The following is a 19,781-nucleotide window of genomic DNA, read 5'->3' on the forward strand; positions in this document are numbered from 1 at the left end:
TGTAATATACTTCTTTCGTTTTTTACTTTGTGGTGTGGATGTTTTATTCACGGAATAATTATTAATTATAATCGCTCCTGCCCCCGAAGTGCTAAAATGTTTGTGGTGTAGCTTTGTGGGTCTGCCGGGCCGAGGGAAGCGATAAATAATAAAAGGTTTTAATATGATTGTAATAATGTAGGGGTGGCGATGAATTTGAAAAGTCTTGTAAACTGTGACTCCCAACAACTGAAAAGGCCATCAAAAGGATAACACAGATATGCAGATATGTTCTTAGATAAGGAAAATTTATTTTTAACTGGGACTAGGAATAGGTTAAAACGATAACCAAAAAGATCACAAAAACAGGAAAAGCGTCTATATGTCACTGACACAAAGTTCGTTACAAGAAATTTCAATACAGGAAGTATAATGCACAATAAAGGTGAATAGAGATGAAAGATGTTTTCCAATCAACTCCAAGAAGAGGAATGCTAACTTAATAGAATTAGGATTTCGCCCCCTCCAGAAATTACCACGTCAGCTAACGGGACGTCGCATATTTTTAGCCACGCCTCCTCTCTTCTCACGCGCGAGCGCGCGTGCGCGCGGGGGGTGCCGACAATATACGTGCTGACTACACAGCATACACATTGGGGAAATTATTTTAAAAAATCAGTTGGCTCTAGATGTTTGTTATTCTGATGAATTACAAATCTCTTCTGTTTTGTACAGATCAAATTTATAATTCAAATCACCAAATAAATAATTCCACAGTATAATACGGATCCAAAATCATAATTTTTATCTGTAGTTTACTGATAACATTTGGTGAAACAGGTGAAAAAATAGCATCAAAAGCTCTTTGACTGCACACGCCCACTTCCATTAACGATATTCGGGCTGAAGCGCCCTGGCAACTGTAATCAAAATTTGCACGATTGTTTTGATTTTCAGAGCTTATTCGCTCTACTATACCCTATTGGCATTCCAAAAACATGAATTGTTAAAAAGAAATTATAAATATTTGTGAAATGAACAAATACTTAGTCAAAGTTTGAATCGTTATATTGCCCCATTGTTGTTGCATTACAATACAATAGTGGCCCAAATGAGTGATTCATGTTTTTCTGATGGCCCGAGTCGGAGGGACCTTGCTCCCCCCCCCCCCCCCTCACAAAAAATAATAAAGAGACAAGCAGATAGAAATGGACAACAAAATGAAGGAAAGGTGAGGGGAGATAGGGAAGAATAAGAAAATTGAAAAATGGGAGAAAAAAATAAAGATCTTTAGAGGAACAGGTCCATGCAGAGATGCTTAAAAAAGAAAATGAGAGATTTACTGACAGAACAGAAGAAAAAAAAAACAGGAGGGGCAAAAGCAAAAGTGAAAAAAGAAGAAAAGAAAAGGAAAGAAGAATATTAAAGGTAGAAAAAAAAAACACAGAGAGGGAGAGACTGACAGAAAAGTGGAAGAAAAAAATTAAGGGAAAAGAAAGAAAAGAAAAGAATTAAGGATAAAGAGCCGGATCCAGGGGCGGATGGGCATCCCCCCCGAAAAAAAACAGAGAGAAAAGAAGCAAAAACAAAGAAAAAGGGAAAGAAAGGGAAATAACAGACATGATAATAGAGAAACGGATCCAGGGGACTGGAAGCCCCCCCCCCCCCCCACCATAAAAAATAGACAGGCGGGAGAAGTAAATAAAGATATTAAGAGGGATAAAGCAAAGGGAGGTGGAGACAAAATTAAAGGAAATAGACAGAGAAGGTGAAAGAAAAATAGAAGAGAGGAAAAATGAAAGGAAAAGAAACGGAATGATGGGAGGGGGTTCTGACCCCGATCCGTATTTCTATCTGTAATTCTGTTCTTTCTTCTCTCCTTCTCTTTTTTCTTCCTCCTCTTCTTCTTCTCTCACTTTTTGTTGAAGGGTTGGGGAGGAGGGAACAAGGAACCACTTGCCCAACTAGATTCGTTTCTCTATCTTTAATTCTGTTCTTTTTATTCTCCCCTCTTTCTGTTTTTTCTTCCTTCTTCTTCATCTCTTTCTCCCCCTTTTCTTCTCCTCAACTTTCCAGTGGCGTACCTAGGATTTTTCCACGGGGGAGGGGGCAAAACCGACCGCCAAGAAATTTGACAAGCAAAAAAAAAAAAAAAAAGTCTTCAATCACAAATAAAGGATTTCGTACCAGAAAAAAAAAATTGACAAGCCCAAAAAAAAGGGTCTTGAAGCTCATCAGGGGGGCAATAAGGTCTTCAAGCGGGGTCCGACCACTTGACCGAAGGTCCGCGAGGCCGAGGGTCCGCGAGACCGAGAGTCCGCGAGGCCGAGGGTCCGCGAGACCGAGGGTCCGCGAGACCGAAGGCCCGCGAGACCGACTTTTTTTTCCTTCCTCGGTTGCCGCGGTCGAGTGGTTTAAGACGCCTCGTTGCAGCGGCGTAACAGGTATTTGGGGAGCCAAATAATTCCCGTTAACTAAATAGAATCAGTGGTATTGCTAGGATTTCATTTTAGGGGGCGGTGGTGAGCACGCGAATGGTGCGAATTGACACGTACTGCGCGCACGAAACGTCTCTCTAGGGGGGGGGGCTCTTTCAGGGAGGGGGTGTTTCCGCTACTTAAAGTATAAAGTTACGATGCATTATTACACTGACACTACTTAATCTTTAACTCTACTCATTTAACGTTTATTTTTATGGTAATTCTGCTTCATGATCTTGTGCATTTAATGTTTAACAAGAAAACTGGAAAAATTATGGAAATACAAACACCTATGACATTGAACCTTCATTCTGGGCAATCCTATCTTAGCAATTTTTTTTTTCATTTAAACAGAATAATAAAAAGAACAAGAAGGTGAAAGTTCTAAAGAAAAGAACGTATATTAATTTTTCACACAAATGGAAGTGCCGGTTTAAATCAGTTTTCCTCCAGGAAGCCTGTCCTCGGGAGAATGATCCTTCGTTTTCATTGGGGAGTTGTCATGGGGGATCGAGTCGCCCTCTGGAGGAGTAGTCCTCTCGGGGAGTTGTACTAAAACCCATTTTTTCTATTGTTGTTACTATTTTTGTTATCATGATATCAGCAGCCGCAGCAGTAGTAGTAGAATTAGAAGTCTTAGTTTTTGTAGTAGTTGTAGTAGTCGTAGTCGTAGTAGTAGTATAGAAGTAGCAGTTATATTATTATTGTTGTTTTTATCATCATTATCATTATTATTATTACTATCATTTGAATCGTTAACATGATTCGGCATTTTTGTTTTGCTTTGTTTCATTTTGTCTCCTTTGTTTTATTCATCACTTTAGTTTATTCAATCAATTTTTAAAAACAACACTCCAAATAAATGGATGAATACTTTTCTAAAACCAGACAACGTTTTATAAACAGTCCTGTATGTTAAAGTAATGTCTCTAAAATCCAGATGAAGAAAAAAATGGTAAGTGAGGTAAATGATAAAAAGATGGCCGTAAAAGGGAAGGAAATGAATTAATAGAAGCGCCGAGTTTGGAAATTTTAATAGCAATCTTTTTTAAAAGATTGATTGGAAAAGTGTGTTTATAAAAACTCTTGGGGTGTATTTTAGTAAATATATGTTTGATGCTTATGAAAAAATATGAAAAAAAAAGTTACAAAAATTGACACCAAGTATATTTTTGTGGAAATGTCGATATTTAACATTTTTCGGAAAAGTTACTGTACTAACATCTTTAGTTCTTTTAAACATAACCTATTTAATGACTGTATTTCCCAAGCTTGATCACATTTTAAAAACTTTTGAACAAATTATATCTAAATTTATATGGAAGGGGCGTGATAAAATAAAAATAAAAAGAAAAACAATGATTGGTAGAACTGAAAAAGGAGGAATAAATATGCCTGATTTTGTCTTACAATGTAACGCCCTAAAACAGTTTGGCTAAACAATCTAAATGTGTTTGAAAACAAGGATCACAGTTTTAGGTGGAAGTTCCTTTCTGAACTACACCGCAGTTACTTTGGACCGAATTTACTTGTTCTTAAAATATCTGTTGAAAAAGAATGTCTACGGTATGGTATGGTATTTATTAAATCATGCATCGCAGTTACAAAGACTGAATTGCACATGGATATACAATATTAAAAAAATGTACAGTCTCAAAACAGTGGAATTATTTACATAATTAAAAAGTACACATATATCAGACTGAATGCAATAAGGAACATACTACTGCGTATAAAACCATACATATTATTTACGATAAAAGAGTAATATAAAACCCACCCACATAGGCGGTTCCAGGTGGGGGCCCGAGGGGCCCGCCCCCCCCCCCCCCCTATTGGCGGAGCAAAAAATGAAAATGGGGAAAGAAAGAAAAAAGACAAAGAAGGGAAAAGAGAGCAGAAAACAAGAAGGGGAAACGTAAGAGGAGGAAGGCAAGTGAATAAAATAAGATGAGGTGAAGACTTCGAAAATAAGGCTTGTAAAAGGTACTTTCTAAAAGACGATACAACTTTTTTGGCTAAATTTCACGGTTGAATGAACACAAGTCCAAATTTGCTATAATTGGATTTTTTACACATTTCTATAAATACAAATGATAGAATATGATGACAGTTATTTTTGGGAAGAGTATCTTCAGCAATATTCATCGTTTCACGGTTCAATAAACATTTATTGAATACAAAAAATACGATTTTCAAATATCATAGGCATGTATTGTTTCATTTTGGTAACTGAAAATGATTTTTTTCTCAACTTTTTCGTTATGTTCATGACCAATTAACATGCTTCAATGATTCAAAGGCGTTTAATTAAACGTTCACGCTTGAATGAACATGTGGAATGTGATTTGCTCTTTTTTACGTTATTGGAAAAAATGCAATTTGTAACTATGGATATCTGTCACAAACCTCCATGCATAGTTCATTTGATTTTATTTTTATGAAAATCCCGATGATTAATGCATCAGTGAGCACACAATATTCGAAAATTATGCAAATGAGAAGAAAGTTCAAGGCCTTGGCCCCACTCTGTGCCGTATCAAATGGTTATTTTGGTGTGCGCGCCTTTTGGATAGTGTTACTCAGAAGCCATGTGCGAAGTTTCATGAAATAACTGTTGGCAGAAGTAACAAAAACCGTCCATGAAACAAACCCTCATTTCATATTTGTTAGAATGTTGACTTCCTCTCTCATAGACTTGTGTACATTATGGGTGCATATGTTTAAGAATACGTAACCCCTTATTCAATATGGTGGAATTTTTTTTCAAGGCTGTCTTTTTCAATGTCATTTGGTAGTAATGTTTATTAATCCATGGGCAGAATTCTGTGCAAAAATGAAATCGATTTGTTTATTTATGGATGAGTGAGCACGCATCAAAGTGGGGAAATTTGTATTTTCAATGTCACAGACTCATTTTAAAGGGTAATAGAGTAAATTTTGGGGGCAAATTCGGTTTCAAATGTGACTTTAATTCCTGTGTTTTTATCATCCATCATTTCTATCACCACACAATTTCCGAACTTTAAACATTTTCATGGTTGAGCGAGCACAGTCGAAAACTTAGGAATAAATACTCTTTATACTGCATAAATGTATTCTTTCCTAACAATTTCTCATGATCAGTTTAATTTATGGACAAATCAGTGGTGGATCCAAAATTCTAAAATGGGGGAGAGGCCTATAATCGGGGGAGACACCAACATTTTCAAATTTTAACATGATCTAACAAGTTGGAGAGGATATTACCATAAACCCCTATCATAATACGTCACAATACAGGGGCCGCGGAACGGTTTTCAAAGTGGGGGGGGGGCTGACCTTCCAAAAAAAATCACAATCGTATGGTCATTTTTACATTTTTGTACATGCTTTTGGAAAAAAGTGGGGGAAGGGGGCTGAAGCCCCCCCCCCCCCCCCGCTTCCGTGGCCCCTGCAATACATTGTGCTCACTCAACCATGAACATACGATATCAAAATTGTGTGTGGAGTGGCTAAATGATGTATAGTAAAACAGCATAACACCATAAAATTCACGTAAAAACAATATTTGCCCAACTTTGTATTTGCACAATCTGAAAAACGACTCTTGTGACATTCAAAAATGGCAATTTTTAATTCAATCTTTAATTATTCATGCATGACTTAACCGATCAATCTCATTTTTCACCAGGAGTTGCTTAATGAAATGAAAACCACCTACGAAATATCATATCTCAAAATAATTCCGGTCAAAAGTTACAGCAATTTGATTTAGGGGGGACTTACTTTTTTTGTTGTGTATATATATCTCCATATTAATTCTATAACAAACTATTAAAAATCCCCATTTCATGACAGTTTATCAAAAATTTCGGCTCGCGATTTGCGCCCGCATTGATTGTTGAAAATATATTAACTCATGCATCTTATTTTATAATTACAAAAGTGCTTGAAATGTCCAGTTTTTAGGCCATAATTGATTAACAGATTTCGCGCTCTCATTAGGCTTATTAAATTAATAAATAAGATATTAATTTAATAAAGAAAATTTCCCCTTTTTTCAGAATGGAGTATTAAGTTTCATCTCCCGCTTAGGAAGAGAAATAGGAAGATAATCATCATTTTGTCATAATGTTCTTAGAATGTCCCTGTCCTATGTCAAAACTCATAGTAATAATAATGAGACATATCAGATCTTTTTTTAACTGTGATTCATATCCACCTCATAATTTTCCTACGAAATGCTTGAAATACAGAGCTTAAATTGACCCTTTTTTCAGATTTGAATATAAAATATTTTAAGCTCGAGCTTCGTGCTCGCTTTATTGATTTTCATGATGAAAAAAAGTATTTAGATTGCTCAGATTCTTGGTCGAAATCTGAAATACGCGCACGCATGTTTATTCAGATACGCAGCTTGTTCTCTATTTCAATCATTATGAGCCTATATATCCAGTTTCAGATCAGAATATCAATTTTTTTTCTGCTCACCCTCTGCGCTCGCATTATTATTGTAGAAAAATACCAAGTTATACCCAATTTTTTTCATGATTTACAAAACATTAAGAGAGTGTCCCGTTTTTAGGTTTGAAATCTTTTTTCCGCTCGCGCTTCGCGCTCGCATCAATATTTTGGTTTTATATTTATACTGTTCATGATTACAAAAAGTGGATAAAACGTTAATTTTTTAGGACGGAACGTCAACAAATTTTCAGCTCGCGCTGCGTGCTCACATTATTTAATCATTTAAATATGTATCGTCTTAATGGCTAACTGCAAATCGTCCTTAACAGGTCCCTTTTCGACAAGGCCAGAACGCATTATAAAAATTTCTGCTCGCGCTTCGCGCTCGCAGTAATTATGTAGTTACATAGCATCTTCTTCAGGATTACAAACATTGCCCAGAATGTTCAACTGAATTTTCAGGACAAAATACATGAAATTTCAAAATTCACGCTTCACGCTCACACTATTTTAATAGGGCTTTTGAAATTATTACACATTTATGTTGTTATAAGAATAAAGCTAAGAAATTACTGTTAGCACATGGGCGTATTGCCCTCCCCCATCCCCCCCAAAAAAGAAAGAAAAAAAATCACAATCACAAAAAAAAGATAAAAGGAAAAGGAAAAGGGTTAAATATAATATCATTTTCCAAATATTATGTTAAAATCTATCACGAACATGGATTCTTTGAATAAAAATGTCAAAATTTTTGCTCGCTCACTTCGCTCGCTCGTAACTTCATATTAATTTTATGTGATACGCCATTTTGAGCCCCCTCAAAATTGTTGGCTCATTACGCTACTGGGACAACCCCTTAAAAGAAACAAACAAAAATCAACTTTGAGCAGCCGATCGGGGAAAATATGGGTGAAATTTTTTTTGCCCCCCCCCCCCCCCCTATTGGCGGAGGCTGGATCGGCCCCTGCACCCATAATTAAAACAAAGAAGAGGAAGAAGAATAACAATATGAATAAGAAGAAAAAAGAAGAAGAAGAAGAAGATAAAAAAAAAGAAGAGGAAGAAGAAGGAGGAGGAGAAAAAGAAGATGGAGAAGAAGACAATGAAAAAGAAAAAAAGGGAAGTTGAAGAAGAATAACAAGAAGATAAAAGATCACATAATATATTGCAAAATGAGAATACAGAGTACTGATATGTAAAAGGTAAAATTTTGTATTTGCTAATCATGGAAAGGCAATTATAAAATTCATCTAAAATTTTCAAATAGACATGTTTAGAAATAGAATTATTACGTAAGGGTAAAGTTCATTTACCAGTCACTTTTCTTGATCAGTATAGTTTAGAAATTAGTTGAATCGCGGCCGGTACAAAGATTGTTTTCTACTTTCGAATCATGTTGCCTGTTTCATAAAAGAATTATGGTATATACATTGTTAAAACATTATAGACCGAATTTCAATATGAAAAATAGTTTGACAAACAAAAGCAGAAATTAGAATATGGCAAACAATTATAAATGGTATAGCCCTGCAAGATGTAAGGACATACTTACTAGATAAGTAATTATACATTAAAAAAAAGTGATAAAAATTTGAATTATCAAAATCATGTTATATCATTGCTGGTTTAAAAGCCTTACCAAATAGGGTAAGGCGCTCTTTTTATAGCGTTCTGTTCTGCATTTGATTTCACGTATCCTCTTAATGTGTCTCAATTGCCTCAAAGAACTCTGGCCTTGGGGCAACCAGTCACGGAAGTTACAATACAGTGATCTAGCGAAGTTCAGTCAAATGCTTGAAATGAAACAACTACAATTTCATTATCGTCAATGTATAACTGCTTGGAAAATATGTAATAACAAACCTTCTTTTGAGAATACAGGTGAAGATTAGGCAGCAGTTGTTATGGGGTAATAAAAACATTTTGTATAAGAATAAGTGTTTATTTTGGAAGCATTGGGTATGCTCAGACATTCTTGTTATTGGAGATATTGTTAACAACGATGGACTATTGGATATACTGTGTATTTATGCAAAATTAAAGAAAAAGGGAAATTATTTATGTAAATCGGAATTAATTTGGATTTGTATACCAGAAAAACATTTTGGTTAAGGATAAACATTGCTCAAATTATTCAATTGTTAGCTACTTTCAATCGAAGGACCATGATCCTGTTTTACATATAAAACTACTGCCACCTAAACTGAAATCCTAGTTATGCCACTAATTCTAGACGGAATTACTGGGAAATATTTGGCTCTGCCCCCCCCCCCCCCCCTCTGATAACAGGCACCTGTTACGCCGCTGCAACGAGGCGCCTTAAACCACTCGACCGCGGGCCTTCGGTCTCGCGGACCCTCGGTCTCGCGGGCTGTCACCCTTCAAGCTCGTCAGGGGGCAGACTGCCCCCCGTAGGTACGCTAGTGCAACTTTCTCTTCTCTCTCTCTCTCTCTCTCTCTCTTTTTTAGGGGGGGGGGCCTCCGACCAATATATTTCTTATATATAAGTAGAATTGTAAAAGCAATTACATTCATTTTATTTATTTATTTTCTCTTTAAGGATTTTCCTTGCATAGAATGATTAAGAATATTCCACAATGTCTCAGTAAGTCTTTGTTAGGTATGCCTACACCTATTTAAAGGCTGAGGAATTTTGTTATTTCTGAATACAGATTGCTTTACAATAGACTCGGAGTGGCAGTGAAGAGAACAATAGGATTAGCTATGTTGTTAATTTTACTGAGGTCATTCAAGAGTCTTCTGAAATCAGACTGCTCTAGAAATTGGCAGAATGTTCTGTTTGTAGACAATGCTAGAAGCTTCCAGAATAGTTAATAATTTGTATATAAGCTGGTAGTTTGCTCAAGGACATCATCATATCAGATCAGAACTCAGAGTTTCACGCCAGACTTTATGTCAGAGCATAGTTTATTTCCAACTGGAATACAACATTTATCTTCTGTGAAATTATTTGCACGCCATCAATGGATCTAATATCATAACATTTTGATTGCACATCTAAATCTTCAAGACATGTAGGATGTTTTGTTTTTATTTTGTTGATTGATCTACATGTATTTCCTGTAATGAAAAAAGGAAATCAAATTTAAAACTAAATTGTCATTGTTATTTGTTGCAGTATCGTAGCAAAAAAAATTGGGGGGCTTGTCTGGGAAACGAAAGCCAATTTCAGACAAAAGCCAATTTGAATTGAAAACATTTTGGAATTTTTTTGAAAGTTCTAGAATATACTGTATTATGTTATTACTTGCTTCTATTTCTGTATATTCCACCATGGCTACATTTGATGTTGAAGAAGTTCTTGCAATGACAGAATTGTCATATGATCATTTGAAGTCACTGAAAAGGGATGATTTGATAGCAGTTTGTGATCATTTGGGTGTATCTCTAGCCCCAGGTTTAAAGAAGGCAGAGATAATTGACTTGTTAGCTAGTCACATGAAGCTTACAGAGGAGTCTGAAACTTCTATCCATATGTCAGAGGATGCTCGGATCCAACTGGCAAACATTGAATTGGAAAAGGAGAAAATCAAACTTGAAAAAGGTGGAAACAAAAATCAAAGAAAACCTTAAAAAGGAAATAGAAATGGAGAAAATGAGATTGGAGTACTTGTTAAAGTTGAAAGAAATGGAGTTAGCTCATGCAAATAATAAATCTACGAAAGAAAAATCTCCCCAAGGCTCTGATGTGGCGAAAAACATTCGCATTATGCCAAAATTTGATGAAGAGGGAGTTGAGACATATTTTGGGTCATTTGATAAATGGCCAAGAGACTGAATTGGCCTGATGAATACTGAACTCTTCTCCTCCAAAGTGATTTTGTTGGAAAGGCTGCAAAAGTCAATTCAGCGCTCTCTGAAATGCAATCATGTGACTATGCTACAGTGAAAGCAACAATTCTCAATGCATACGAATTGGTACCAGAAGCGTACAGACATACATTTAGGAACATGCAAAGACAATCAGGCCAGACTTATGTTAAATTTGCTAGGAAACAAGAGATGATGTTCGATAAGTGGTATAGATCACTGGAAGTTGACAAAGATTTTGTTCACCTTAAGGAAGTTTTCCTCCTAGAAGAATTAAAAAAGAGTCTTCCTTTTGGCATTGAATCTCACTTTAATAGATGACCATAGAGTTACTGAAGTCAGTAAAGCAGCCATAATACCTGATGAATTTGAGGTCACACATAAAGGTAGTCGAGATAGACCTCCTTTCAAGAATTATTGGAAAAAGAAAGGTAAAGGGTCATTTGAATCGCACAATATACCTGGTGAGGGAAAATATGGTCGTAGTTCCAAAATTTGTACTCATTGTCATACATCGAGACATTTGAAGGAATCATGTTGGAAATTGTTTGGAATGCCAACCAAAGTTAAGAAAGACGTGCGTTTTTTTTTCAAGCAAACAAGTGTACCCTCAATGGAGTTCATCCCATCAGAGCCCATTCAAGATGTTGAGAGTGTTTCTCTGGTATTGACTGATAAATTCAAGCAGGTTGATGAAAGATTTAGAAGCTTTTTGTATGATGGTGAAGTATCCCCTTGTTCGGCCGGTGCTGCTGGTAGGTCAGTGGTGATCCTTAGGGATACAGGGGCTACACAGTCCCCGATGGTGCCAGGGGATTCGGCTCTTCCTCCGGAGAGTTCAGAGAATGCCAAAGTCTTAATTCAAGGTATTGACCTAAATTTCATGTCGGTTCCTTTGCATAAGGTCGACTTAAAGTGTGACCAAGTTAGTGGTCCTGTGACTGTTGGTGTCGTTCCAGAATTACCCCTGAAAGGTGTTGATTTCTTGTTAGGTAACGACTTGGCTGAAGATAGAGTTGTTGCATCTCCAGTGGTTTCGGAAAAGCCGGTTGAGGTAGCTGAAACTGAATTTTTGCAAGAAGATTCTCCAGGGATTTGCCCGGATTGTGTTGTTACTAGGTCTCAGACTCGTAGAGCTGAAAAGGATGATGCAGATTCTGCTGATGTAGATGAGAGTACTGATGTCTGGTTAGCTGAAACCTTTTTCAAGGATTTGAATGGGGATAGTGTTGAAGGCTCTGTTGCTAACAATGATAGTTTGTTTAGTAAATCCTCCCTTGTACAGGCACAACAGGCAGACCCAGAATTGAAAAGCTTGTCACAGAAAGCATGTTCTGACGCTGAGGCTGATAAGGTTCCTTAGATGAGGAAGTGGAGACCTCCCCGGAGACCAGCTGATGAAGATTGGTGTATAATTCACCAGGTAGTAGCTCCTCCCTGTTACGGCATAGAGATTCTGAAAATGGCTCATGAGTTACCTATGCCAGGTTATGTAGGTATTCGGAAGACAGAAGATAGAATTATGAGGCATTTCTATTAGCCTAAGATGCACAAGGATGTGGTGCATTTCTGTAAGACATGTCACACATGTCAGATTATTGGTAAGGCACAGCCTTCTATCAAGCCTGCTCCCTTGATACCCATTCCTGCATTTGATGAACCTTTTATTTGGGTTCTTGTTGATTGTGTTGGACCCTTACCCAGAACAAGGTCGGGTCACATATTTCTCCTGATAGTCCAGGATAGGCCCCATACAAAATTGACCAAACCTTGTTTTTTATACATACAATATTTTTTTATGGTTTCTTGTCAATTCGAGGGTGCTGATTACGAATCTGGATGATGCCACTCGTGTAACCTTGAGCATTTTCCGCAAATTGGCAAAATCCAATATGGCCACCAAAATATGCAAATTACCCATGAAAATCATAAAATTGTCCGCACATTGGATATGAAATGCATGAAATTGTGTTGCAGGAGTGAAATACAATCTTAAAAAATAATTTTCGACAAAATATTTATTTTCCTGATATTCAAAGTGGCCGCCATAGGCCATTGTATACACTATTATGTACAATATGAATAGGGAAAACTATTTTTTTTTAAATGAGCACTAAACTGCAAAAAATCGCGATGTATGAACGAAGTAATATATGCAAATCATCATTACTAACGAGATATATCATTTATTATGTCATATATGGGAACATTGCTGTATTTTGATGTCTAAAATAGCCGCCACTGGCCCAAAGAGTATTATGTACAATGGCAATGGCCGGGGCCAGAAAAATGACAAGAATGAGCACTAAAATGCATATTATTAAGATAAACGAGTGGAATACTGACTAAAAACATAATTGTTTATATGCCATTTATGTGATAAATGCTGTATTTTGAAATTCAAAATGGCCGCCATATTTATCATGTACAATGCGAATGGGGAAACTAATTTTCACACGAGTAAGAATCATAAAATGCATGTAATTGTGATCTACGAGTAAAATATTGTCTGACAACATGTTTTATAGCAAGACATATGGTTTTTTTTTGTCATGCATGAGATAAATGCTGTATTATGAAATTCAAAATGGCCCCTATTGGCCCTAACAGTATTATCTACAATGTGAATGGGACATATAATTTTGTAAGAATTTGGATTTGCTTCACTATGACATCCATATTTTTCCTGTTGTATGAGTAAAACGTTATTTGAATTTTTTTTTTAAATAAATTATAGCATTTCTTCTGCCATATAGGTGATAAATACTGTATTTTGACATTTAGAATAATCTCTACAAGCTCTAACTAAATTATGTAACATGCGAACAGGGAAACTAATTTTCACAAGAGTGAGAATCATAAAATGCATATAACTGTGATGTACGAGTAAAAATATTGTCTTAAACATTATTTCTAACTAAATACATCACATATTGGTCGTGGAGGTAATAAATGCTGTACTTTGAAATCCAAAATGGCTGCCATAGGTCCTAAAAGTATTGTGTACATTGTAACATGTGACACATAATTTTGACAGAATTTGGCTTTGCTTGACACTAAATATTGCATATAATGGTGAATTGTGATGCAAGGGTGAATTATTGTCTAAAACCATGGTTTCTAACGAGATATATCATAATATTGTGTGATTAAGGTGATAAATGTTGCATTTTTAAATTAAAAATGGCCACCATAGGCATTTATCGTATAATATGCAATTTGAGTGGAGACAAATAATGTTCACAAAAAGGGCATATGGCAGCCATTTTAATTGTTGAAATACAGTATTTATCACCAAAATTGCATAAGATATGATATATTTGTTATAAATCATGTTTTCAGACAATATTTCACTCATACATCACCATTTGGCCAAGCAAAGCCAAATTATGTTGAAATGATTTGTTCCCATTCACATTGTGCATAATACCGTAAGGGCCTGTAGCGGCCATTTTGACTTTAACATAACAGTATTTATCACCTAACTGGCAGAATAAATGATATATCTTAATAGAAATTATGCTTTCAGACAATATTTTACTCATAGATCACTATTACGTGCATTTATGGTGCTCACTCCTGTGAATATTGGTTTCCCACTTTGCATTGTACATAATACAGTTAATGTCTATGGCGGCAATTTTGAAAGTCAAAGTACAGTATTTAACACAAACTTGAAACCTGAATGATATATTTCGTTAGAAATTACGTTTTTAGACAGTATCCAATGAATTTATCACATATATATGCATTTTAATGCTCACCGTCTTGTGATTTCTTTTCTCCTCTTTCTTATTGCCCATAAAACTTTTAGGGCCCTTGGCAGCCATTTTGAATATCAAAATACAACATTCATCGCATACATGGCATATTAATAATATATTTAGTTAACAATTATGTTTTAAGTCAGTTTTCCACTCGTTTAATCTTCATAAAAAGCATTTTAGTGATCACTCTTGTGAATTTGTTGGCCCCCATTGCCATTGTATGCAATACTGTTTGGGCCAGTGGCGGCTATTTTAGATATCAAAATACAGCAATGTTCCCATATATGACATAATAAATGATATATCTCGTTAGTAAAGATGATTTGCATATATTACTTCGTTGTTACATCGCGATTTTTTGCAGTTTAGTGCTCATTTTTTTGAAAATTAGTTTTCCCTATTCATATTGTACATGATAGAGTATACAAGGGCCTATGGCGGCCATTTTGAATATCAGGAAAAATAAATATTTTGTCAAAAGTCAAAAAAAAAAATTTTCAGAGAGTATTTCACTCCTGCCACACAATTTCATAGCCAATGTGCGGAAAATTTTATGATTTTCATGGGTAATTTGCATAGTTTGACGGCCATAATGGATTTTGCCAATTTGCGGAAAATGCTCAAGGTTACACGAGTGGCATCATTCAGATTCGTAATCAGCACCCTCGAATTGACAAGAAACCATAAAAAAATATTGTATATATAAAAAAACAAGGTTATGCCTCTTCTATTCTGGACTATGACGATTATGGACCTGTCTACCCGTTTTCCAGAGGCGATACCCTTGAGGAGTATCACTGGAAAGACAGTGGTACAAGCGTTAGTACAATTTTCACTCGGTATGGTCTGCCTTAGGAATTAAGTCTGACCAAGGGTCAAATTTCATGTCAGGAATATTTCAGCAAGTTATGAGGGAGTTGTGAATAAAGCAGATCAAGTCCTCTGCTTGTTACCACAGTCCCAAGGAGTGTTAGAACGCTATCATCAGACCCTGAATACCATGATTAGGGCTTATTGTGAAGACTATCCCGATGACTGGGATAAAGGGATCTCATTCCTACTGTTTGCAACTAGGGATTCCCCTAATGAGTCCACGGGTTTCAGTCCATTTGAAATGGTCTATGGGCATGAGGTTAGGGGTCCGCTAAAGCTTATCAAAGAGAGGTTTATGGTTCAGGATGATGATTTAAACCTTCTAGACTGTGTCAAAGTTAAGAGAAAGGCTCTCAAAAGCTTGTGATGTTGCTAAGCTGACAAAAAATGCAAAAGAGCAAAGTTTCAAGCCTGGAGACAAAGTGTTAGTGTTGTTGCTTTTGCAAGGTGAGCCCTTGAAAGCTAGGTTTAGTGGTACCTACATAGTCAAATAAATTGAATGATGTCAACCATGTGATCAGTACCCCTGATCGAAGAAAGTCTCAAAGAGTATGTCATGTAAACATGTTGAGAGAATAATTTAAGCGAGAGGCTAGGCAGCTAATAGGTACAACACAAGTCAAAGAAGAAGAAAAGCATGTATATGTACATGAAGAAGAATGCTATGGAAAGACAGATAATGAATTGTCTTATACATATGTATCTAAGAACGAACCATGTGGTGTAAAGTTGTCTTACTCAGAGATGTTAGGAAATGTGGATGAGGCATTAAAACACCTGCCTGAAGATCAGAAAAATTATATAAGGGAATATGAGAATGTGTGTAACGACAAACCAGGGCGTACGCCTTTAACTGTACATGATGTAGACGTAGGTGATGTAAGACCTATCAAACAGAATCCTTATTGGCTCAATCCAAGCAAGTTGGAAACGGCGAATAAGGAAATACGGTTTATGTTAGATAATGACATAATTGAACCGAGTCAGAGTAGTTGGAGTTCTCCTATTGTAATGGTTCCAAAGCCAGACGGCTCTCAGAGATTTTGCATTGATTACCGAAAGGAAAATGCAGTTACTAAGACTGAATCGTATCCAATTCCTAGGTTAGAAGATTGTATTGATAGAGTTGGAAATTCTGCCTTTATCACAAAGATAGACTTGCTTAAAGGATATTGGCAAGTGCCACTGACTGTCCGAGCCAAAGAGATATCAGCCTTTGTTACACCTGAAGGCTTATGTCAATGCAAAGTCATGCCTTTTGGAATGAAAAAAATGCACCAGCAACCTTCCAAAGGTTAACAAATCAAGTAATTGCTAGTTTTGACAATTGTGTCATATACAAAGACGACATCCTAGGGTACAGTGATACTTGGAATAATCATCTGAATCATTTGAGAGCACTGTTTGACAGGCTGGATAAAGCCAACCTAGTAGAGAATCTGATGAAGAGCGAATTTGCCAAGGAAATGGTCATGTGGTTGGTCAGGGGCAAGTGCTGCCAAGCCAAGATACAAGCTATCTTTGAGTTCCCAATTCCCGCAACTAAGAAAGAATTGCTCAGATTCTTAGGTATGAGTGGGGGATCAGGACAACTTCCCCCGGACAACAACCCTGGACAATTATTCCCCGGACAACTATCCCCGGACAATTACCCCTCCCCCGAAGACAATTCCCCCCTGGACTATTACTCCCGGACAATTACCCCCGAGGACAATTACCCCCTGAGGACAATTACCCCCGGACAATTACCCCCGAGAACAATTACCTCCTGGACAATTACCCCCTGGACAATTACCCCCCTGAACAATTACCCCCGAGGACAATTACTCCCGAGGACAATTACCGCCTGGACAATTATTCCCCGGACAATTACTCCCGAGGACAATTACCCCCTGGACAATTACCCCCTGGACAAGTACCCCCGATGACAATTACCCCCGAGGAAATTACCCCAAGACAATCATCCCTGGACAAATTAACCCCGAGGACAATACCCCCTAGACAAAGGGAGTGCACAGAGTCATGCGTCGGTCGTACGTTTGGCGTAAGAAATACTCAAGGCATTCTCGAGTATCTTGGAATCAAACAAACGCCATAAGAAAGCTGTAAAAGTGAGCTCCATCTACAAATCTTTACGAAACCCAGAATTCGATCATAATTTGTATGTCAACGTAGCATAAGATCATTCGTTTTGGCAATCTTCGCAGTGGCATAGTATTCGGGGCCAGGGGGCACGTGCCCCTCCCTGAGATTTGGTTCCCCCCTGAAAAATTGTTGGAGCAAAAAAGGGGGAGAATGAAAGAAAGAAAAAAGGGGAAAGATAGAAGGAAAAAAAAGAGGAAAATGAGAGGAGTGAATAATATAAGGTGAAGGGAAGACTTTCTTTTTATGTCACTATATACAATTTTCGCTCACGCATTGCTTTTTTATTAGATTCATATCTTGCTCAAAATAGGCTGATATGGAGCTTAAAATATCAAGTTTTGAAGTCAATATATAAAACATATTTCATCTCGGATATCGAGATTTCATTATTTTTTAAGTTACAATTTGATTTTTTCAAGTGCTCTGGAAAATGTCCGTTTTATGGTCTAAATAAAATAGTAATAGTTTCAGCTTACGTTTTATCCCTTTTTTTCTTTCCTGAAATTAAACCCAAAATGAAAAAAAAAAATCAGATCAGTTGGAATCAGAGATATTCAGCATTTGTGATTATTATGACTAATCGTGTTCAATTGCTCTATGAAAACTTAGTATGACGGCCAGTTTAAACATTTTCTGATCTACAGTATATATGCATAGCCAAACAGGAGGTTTTGGGTGCACCCCCCCCCCCCATTTTTCATGATGCAGAACGTGCTGCTAAACAAAACAAAAAAGGAAGAAAAAGGTGAAATGAAGAAAAGGGGAAAAAGCAAGGAAAATATGAGGCACCGATTGTACCAATATTACATGTATATAGAACAATTATTTGTTATATAATCATTATTTATTAAATAATAACTATTATTTATATATAATTTACATTTTATTTGTAAATAATTACTATTATATAAAATAAAATTTCTAATTATTTATATATAATTCCAAGTAATACTTCATTATTTGTAAATAATAATAGTTCGACATTCCATTATTTATAAATAATGATGATTTATTTGTCATTATTTATAAATAATGATTATTTGTTTTTCATTATTTATAAATAATGATTATTTGTTTTTCATTATTTATAAATAATGATTATGTGTTTTTCATTATTTATAAGTAATGATTGTTTGTTAAATAATGATTATTTGTTTTTCATTATTTATAAATAATGATTATTTGTTTTTCATTATTTATAAATAATGATGATTTGTTTTTTAATATTTATAAATAATGATTTTCGTTTTTCATTATTTACAAATAATGACACTACAAACTTCATTATTTATAAATAATTGCAATTCGTTTTTCCATTATTTATAAATAAGTTTTCTATTATTTATAAATAATAATTATTTATTAACAATGCCAGTGCACATTTCTTTATTTATAAATAATTTGTTGAGTTTCTCATTATTTATAAATAATGATTATTTGTTAAATAATGAAAACGTCTACTCCATTATTTATAAATATTTTTTTTCGAGTGCGCCATTATTTTCAATATTTATAAATAATCATTATTTAATATTCGAGTTTTTTTATTATTTATAAATAAAGATTATTTGTTGAATAATGAAATATCTATTTCATTATTTATAAATAATAATTTTGTTTCACTATCCCATTATTTATAAACAATCGTTATTTATAAACAATTTTTACAGTTTGCCATTATATACAAATAATCATTATTTATATACAAATAACCATTATTTATAAATAATGGAAAACTCGCTATAACATGCAAATGTGGGACCGCCCATGATATGAATATTCATGATGCGATTTCCTTTTTCGTGATTTTTCTTCACAAATTTTTTTTCCATTTCCTCTTCATAATGACATTTCTTGAAGCAATTTTCTAGGGATATGGTCTGATTGTAATGTTCTTCATTTTCTATATAACTTCGTCTTCGTAGAAATATCAAAAAGTGTAATTTTATACGATTTTTCCTACAGTTCACAATCCCCATAGGCGCGCGTGTATTTCACCTTTTCTCTGTGATCGTAGGAACAACCCTAGGGTTCATTACATGTTGTCGCGCACAGAAAAATCAAGCCATAGAAGTCGCGTGTTGTGGACACCAGGGGAGTGTTTCATCAACATTTTCATCCGACAAGTTGTCAGATCTGACATCTTTCTCTGATGTTGATTGGCTGAGAGGTACTGTTACTATGGTAACTGTCGGATAAAATGGGACTTGTCGGATAAAACGTCCGACAAGTCCTTTCATGAAACGCTCCCCTGAAGTGA

Source organism: Lytechinus pictus, unplaced genomic scaffold, assembly GCF_037042905.1.
Source record: "Lytechinus pictus isolate F3 Inbred unplaced genomic scaffold, Lp3.0 scaffold_37, whole genome shotgun sequence".
Lineage (NCBI taxonomy): Eukaryota > Metazoa > Echinodermata > Echinoidea > Temnopleuroida > Toxopneustidae > Lytechinus > Lytechinus pictus.